This window comes from Gossypium hirsutum, chromosome A06 (assembly GCF_007990345.1).
Source record: "Gossypium hirsutum isolate 1008001.06 chromosome A06, Gossypium_hirsutum_v2.1, whole genome shotgun sequence".
Taxonomy (NCBI): Eukaryota; Viridiplantae; Streptophyta; class Magnoliopsida; order Malvales; family Malvaceae; genus Gossypium; species Gossypium hirsutum.
This window is the reverse complement of record NC_053429.1, coordinates 28,152,963-28,160,606: the sequence shown is the minus strand read 5'-3', so window position 1 is coordinate 28,160,606 and position 7,644 is coordinate 28,152,963. Positions and strand designations below refer to the sequence as shown.

Here is a 7,644-nt window from a genome sequence, read left to right as displayed (position 1 = left end):
TGTTACAGCGAATTTTGGCAAATCAATAATCACATCTAAAAATTTTAGTCTCACCATTGATTTTCACATTTTAAGTCTGGCCATAAGTAAATCGTTCAATAGGCCATTGACAGGAGTTCAACGCCATGTTTTCATTTATTTCATACACATCCTCATACGTTATGTTCGTAAGAGCTCTTTCTACTAATCTATCTAATCCAAACCTTGCATTTGTATCCAACATATTATAAAATACCTGCAACCGCATCCACTCAGGGAATTCGTGGTGCGGGCATTTCTAAATCAATGTTTTAAAATGTTCCCAAGCCTCACAAAAACTTTCTCCTTCCATTTCTTTAAAGACAGTGATTTCTCTTCTTAGTTGAACCACTTTACTAATAGGGAAGAACTTCTATAAAAACTGTCCAGCAAGCTCATCCTTCGTCGTAATAGACCTTGGTGCCTAGAGTCTAGCCAAGAAAAGGCTTTATCAATCAAAGAAAAGGGGAACAACTGAAGATGAATAGCGTCATTAGTGACCTCGTTGTTTTTAAAAGTATCACAAAGTTAGAGAAACCGTTTCAAGTGTTGATTCGAATCCTTTGTCGTTGTACCCCTAAATTACTAATTATTCTAAATCATCTGAATCATTGCCGGTTTGATCTCAAAATTGTTAGCCATAATAGCCAACCTCGTTATGCTCTCTTGAACCAAGTCCAGACTTGGTAATACGTAATCTCTTAGGGTTCTCTCGTTACGAGCCATCTGTAAGTTTGTGGGTAGATATAGTGGTGTTGGTGGGGCTCCTAAAGTGTTATCGTTAGCGTCATCGAACAGTGAGTTCTCGGATGGTACGTTGCCTATAGTAGGTAGTGGTGAATCTTGCATCTGCTGCTGCTGCTGTTGTTGTAGTTGTCGATGATTTCTCCAAATTATTCTCTCTGGATCTATAATTGGATTTATAGGTGTTCCCCTACTACGAGTCATACACTAAACCCAGAAAGGGAAGATTAGTAATAATAAAGGTTAAAATTGTATATAAAACCTAAAAATTTCCTAATTATTCTTACTGAAGTGCAAAAATATTAAAATTAAACTAGTGACATTACCTCCCCTACAACGACGCCAACAACTTGAATGCCTCCGGACGTACTAACGTTCAAAGTGTGAATACTGCAGAAAAAGATATATAAATGAGGCGGTATCCACAAGTAACCTCAATTTTTTAAAGAAAAAATAAAAAAATAAAATGAAGAAAAAGAAAATCAATATAAAATTCAAATATGCAACACATGCTATAAATAAATAAAAATATAAACGCTCGAGTTGCCTCCTGAGAAGCGTTTTTTTAAAGTCTAAAGATCAACTGCCCTATGGAAAACATGATCAATCAGGATCTTGTAGTTGGAACTCCTCTTTCCCATTATCAACATCACTACCAAGATAGAGTATGATGCAATGATCATTTACCTTAAATGAGTCATATTCAAGATGTGTTACCTCAATTTGTCCAAATGGAAACACGTGTTTTACCATAAATAGACCCGATCATCTTGACTTAAGTTTTCCATGGAACATTTGTAGCCTTAAATTGTAGCACTCTATCTCAAGATATGATTGGTTTGTCCTATTTAAATGAGCATCATGAAGTCACTTTATTTTTTTTGGGACATTCTTGAGTTTGTATGAGCATTTGTCTGTCATTCATCTAGTTCATTAAGCTACAAGATTCTATTTTCACTTGTCCTATGAAATCTATCATCTTGAACAAGACATAGTTCTAACATGTGTTTGTGAGTAATTTCCTGTACCTATTGTTTGTGAGTTTCCAGATGTATTTTCAAAAGAATTATTGGGTTTGCCACCAGTCAGAGAAGTTTAGTTTGCTATTGAGTTAGTACCGAGAACTTCATCGATATCTATAGCTCCATACAGAATGGCTCCGACAGAGTTGAAAGCTCAGTTGCAGAAGTTAACAGATAGAGGTTTTGCATGACCGAGTTTTTCGCCCTGAGGTGTGCCAGTATTGTTTGTTAAGAAGAAAGACGGGTCAATGAGAATGTGTATTGATTATAGACAGCTCAATAAGGTTACAATAAAGAATAAGTATCCATTTTCGAGAATAGACGATTTGTTTGATCAATTGAAAGGTGCAACAGTGTTTTCGAAGATTGATTTGAGATCGATTTATTATCAGTTGTGAGTTAAAGACTTAGACGTGCCTAAGACTGTGTTCAGAATAAGGTATGGACACTATGAATTCCTCGTTATGCCTTTTGGACTAACTAATGTTCCTTCCATTTTTATAGATTTGATGAATCGGATCTTTAGACTTTATTTAGACAGATTTGTTGTAGTGTTCATTGATGACATTTTGATCTATTTACAAGATGAGCCTGAGCATACCGAGCATTTAAGGATTATGTTACAAACTTTGAAAGATAAGCAACTGTATGAAAATTTTAGTGAATGTGAGTTTTGGCTTCGAGAGGTTGGATTTTTGGGGCATATTGTTCAGCTGAAGTTATTAGAGTTGACCCAAGTATGATTTCTACTATTGTTGATTGTAAACCTTCAAGAAATGTGTCTGAAGTCCGTAGTTTTCTGGGTTTAGAAGCTATTACTGAAGATTTGTGAAAGGATTTTCAATGATTACGACATCGATAACACAACTACTTCAAAAAGATGTGGAATTTGATTGGTCAAAAAAATGTCAGCAGAGTTTCGAACAATTGAAAGTACTATTAATTGAAGCACCAGTTTTGGTTCAACTTGAATTGGGGAAAGAGTTTGTGATTTATAGTGACGTGTTATTAAATGGTCTAGGATGTTTTTTGATGCAAGAAGGAAAAGTTATAACTTATGCTACCCGACAATTGAAACTGCATGAAAAGAACAATCCGACGCACAACTTAGAGTTGGCTGCAATTGTGATCATATTGAAAATTTAGCGACACTACTTATACGGTGAAAAATGCCACATTATGAATTTGTGATTGATTATCACCCGAGAAAAGCTAATGTTGTTACTGATGCCCTGAGCCGAAAATCTTTATTTGTATTACGAGTAATGAATACCCAATTGATGATTTGTGATGATGGGTCCATTTTAGATGAATTAAAAGCTAAACCAGCATTTCTTCAACAAATTCGCGAAGCTTAGAAAGAAGACCGTGACTTGTAAGTTAAACGAATTCAATATGATACCATCCCTAATTCAGAGTTTCAGATTGGAACTGATGATTGTTTAAAGTTCCGGAATAGAATTTGCATACCGAGAAATTCAGAATTCATTCAGAAGATTTTGCATGAAGCGCACAATAGTTGCTTATCTATTCATCCAGGAAGTACAAAAATGTACAACGATTTGAAATAGTTTTACTGGTGGCAAGGCATGAAACGAAATATCTCAGACTTTGTTTCTAAATGTTTGATTTGTCAGCAAGTCAAAGCTAAACATCAAGTACCATCTGGTTTATTGTAGCCTGTAATGCTTCTCGAGTGGAAATGGGATAAAGTTATAATGGAATTTTTGTTGGGATTGCCCCTAACTCCGAAAAAGAAAGATGTTATCTAGGTTGTCATTGATCGACTAACAAAGTCTGCTCATTTCATACCAGTAGTACAGATTACTCACTTGATAAACTAGTTGAATTTTATATTTCTAAGATTGTTCAATTGCACGGGGTACCATTATCTATTATTTTAGATAGAGATCTGAGATTTACGTTGCGATTCTGGACGAAATTTTAAGAAGCCCTAGGTACGAAGTTGAATTTTAGTATAGCTTTTCATCCTCAGACTGACGGTCAGACTAAGAGAGTCATACAAATTCTCGAAGACATATTGAGATGTTGTATTTTATAGTTTGAGGGCAGTTGGGAAAATACTTACCGTTGATTGAATTAACGTATAACAACAGTTTTCAGATGAGTATTAAGATGGCACTGTACGAAGCTTTATATGGTCGTAAATGTCGAAGTCCACTATACTGGATTGAATTAAGTGGGAAAAAGATTCACGGGGTTGAATTGATTAGAAAACCTGAAGAAAAAAGTGAAAATGATTCGCGACAATTTAAAAGCAGCTTCAGATCAACAGAAATCATATGTGGATTTGAAACATAAATAAATTGAGTTTCAAGCTGGAGGCCAAGTGTTTTTAAAGGTGTCATCATGGAAAAAGGTTCTTCGATTTGGCCGCAAAAGAAAGTTGAGTCCTCGATTTATCGAACCATATGAGATTGTTGAAAGAATAGGGCCTGTAGCGTACCGACTAGCTTTACCGTCAGATGTTGACAAGATTCATAATGTCTTTCACGTTTCTATACTATGTCGATACAGATCTGATCCGTCACATGTAACTTTTTTGCTAGATATTGAGATACAGAATGATTTGACATATAGTGAAGAACCAATTAAGATTTTAGCTCGTGAAATCAAAGAATTGGGAAATAAACGCATAGCTCTAGTGAAGGTTCTTTGGCATAAACACGGGATTGAGGAAGCTATGTGGGAACCCAAGGAAGCTATAAGAAAACAGTACCCTAACCTATTCACTGGTAAGATTTTCAGGGACGAAAATCCCTAAGGAGGGAGAGTTGTAACAACCGGTTTTTAGTTAAATCAGAACAGTGGTTTCGGAACCAAAAATTCAAAGTCAAAATATTTATTTTATTATTATTTTAATTTTTATAGCATGATAACATGTATGTGTGAAAATTTTGTAAAGAAATTTTATCGTTTAAATGGTTAATTTGATAAAAAAATGACTAAATCACGTAAGATGTAAAATTAGGGTTCTATAATTTAAAAGTGTTAAATAGCTATCGAATCTTAAAGTAAAGGTCCTTATGTTGTTATTATACCATTTTTAGTGTTGGTGGACATTTATGGGCATAGAGTGGATGATTTGAATTGTTATTTACTAAGGTTAAATTGGTAATTTAGTTATTAAAAACAAATTAAGTAAAATATAACATGGATATCATCTTTTAATCTATCATCTTCAACCAATTATCAAAAGAAAAAGAATCCATTTTGTTCATCTGGGGTTCGGTCACTTGGAAGCTTAATTGGTAAGTCATTTTGACTCGATTTTAAATGATTTCTATGTTTTTGAGATCGTTGCTTCGTATTCTAGCTAGCCCGTACCTTAAATTTTGAAACTGTTAAAGATTTATTGTGTTTCCATTGTTGAATGCTTGAGTAACTTGATGATTTATGATAGATTTGGAAGGTTTAATGTTAGATTAATAGCTTTTGTAAAGTGATTTTTGACAAAAATGTCAAAAAGGGGTTAATTTGAGAAAATATGAAATGTGGTGGTTAAAGTGTGAATAAATTGAAAATATGGGCTGCTAGTAACATGTATTAAATTCGGCTAAGAATGGGTTTGTACAAAATTGCATGAATTTGCAATTTTATGAAATAAGGACTAATTTGTAAAAATTTAAAAGTTTAGGGGTAAAAGTGTAAAATAGCCCTAATGTATATTTTGTATTAAATTGAATAAATAGTTGATTAAATGAGTTAATTTTTAATATATTTATATCAAGAAAAATGAAATTCGAATCAGGATCGGGGAAAATATATAGTTATCGACTAATCGACTCGGTTCATCGTTTTAATATCTGAAGTAAGTTCGTATGTATTAAGCATTGTAATAATTATGCTTTTAATTTTTGATATTGCATAAATTGTATAAACGGGACTACAGTTATATTCGACGACAAATTGGCTATTGTGGCACTTAGTGTGCGACTCGACATTGCTTCGGCTATATATGGCACTTAGTGTGCGATTCGACATAGCTTCGGCTATATATGGCACTTAGTGTGTGATTTGATATAGCTTTAGCTATGTATTACACTTAGTGTGCGAGATATCGAGTATGGCACTTAGTGTACGAGATATCGAGTATGGCACTTAGTGTGCAAGACATTGAGTATTCAACGACATTCCGTGTATGTATGAACTTGTTATGGATTGGTATAGGTATGTACATGTATATTATGAGCTTAAAATCTAACAAGTTACAAAGTTTGTGTATAAGCTTACGAAGAAGTAGGTGAAAGGCTTATTAGTAATCATAAAGTACATAATAATATGTTTAGATTGATGAATGTTGTATTTGTGATTAGTTAAGTTTATATCATACGAGCATACTAAGCTTATTAGCTTACTTTGTGTATTTTCTCGTGTTTTATAGTGATATCGAAGCTAACTTGGATTCAGGAATCGTTGGAGACAACGTCACACTATCCAACCATCAATTTGGTACTTTTGAACTTCTGGTTTGGTCATATGGCATGTAGAGGGACTTTGGTCATTTTGGCTATGTTTTGGTATTGATATTGGCCATTTGGAATGGCTTGTAAATGTTTATGTTTTAGTTTGTATATATATTGTCATGTGAGTTGGTTTTGTTTGGTGAATTTGATGATGTATATAAGTGTGCAAATGGCTTTTGTTTTGATTTGGTAATTGACCTATGTTGTGTGATTGAGGTGGATTCAGATAATCATTTATATTAAGAAATTTTGAATGTCAATAGGTGATGAATTGAGAGTTGGTATGTTTGTGGAATTAAGCATAATAATGCATATTTTCTAAATGGTCATTTTGATATTTTGAGAAGATAAGGATTAGCATGAAATTAGATAACAATGTGTGGTATTTCTGGCTTGTATTGGTTGGTGTTGGGATTGGTATAAATCATGCTTGATAGGAATTGAAATATATGCCTATTGATGTTATATTGTATGCTATTTGAGAGGTGTAGGTGTATATAAATTAGGGTGGCAAAATGGCTTTGCAAATAGTCTATTTTTGTCCACACGGGCGTCTGTATCAGCCGTGTCTGACACACTGTCATGTTACACTGCCGTGTGTCCCCTGGTGTTGAAATTGAAATGAAGTCAATAAGCTCCACACGGTCTCACACACAAGCATGTGATCAGCTATGTGGTATAAGTCAATATACCCCCTATTTTGCACACGGCCTAGCACACGAGCGTGTGACTTGGCCGTGTTGCATAAGTCAGTATACCCTACAGGTTTGCCACGGCCTGGCACACAGTGTAACAACGCCACGTATGATAAATCTTAAAAAATTCAAGAATTGAAAAAAGTTCTATCGCTATTGAATATTTATATAACCTTAATTTATTTCCAATTTACTTATAAAAATTAAACTACGATTCTTTCTTGATATTATTATATTCAAATTACTATTTTGTTATATTAATAATGTTTGATTTTAATATTTAATATTTTTAAATGTATTTGTATAAAAAAAAAGATTTCCAAAAAAGTTCTATGGAGCTTATAAATAATTCTATCGACCTTAAAAAAGAATTAAAAATTTCAACGACTGAAGGGCCAATTATAAATTATTTTATCAATATAACAATATTGATCATTGTTTAAATATATTATAACTAATTTTTATCAAAATAGTATTAATATTGATCATTACTTAAATAAATTACATAACTCATATAACGTACATAACATTTTACATAACTTAACTAATACATGTAGTTTAATCTAATAATTTCCTTAAAAGCATATAGTTTAAAAGTTCAAATTTCATAACTTACATAATCTACATAACTTACATAAAACATAAATATATATCATATCAAGACTTACATAATAAACA

General features: G+C 33.1%; 1 non-coding gene across 1 annotated transcript; it reads left to right on the top strand.

The window, feature by feature from the left end:
- The first annotated feature begins 257 nt into the window (after nt 1-257).
- LOC121231486 (small nucleolar RNA R71) lies at nt 258-363 on the top strand. The gene has a single exon (XR_005929544.1). It is a non-coding gene; the product is annotated as a small nucleolar RNA R71 (small nucleolar RNA).
- The last annotated feature ends 7,281 nt before the right edge of the window (nt 364-7,644 follow it).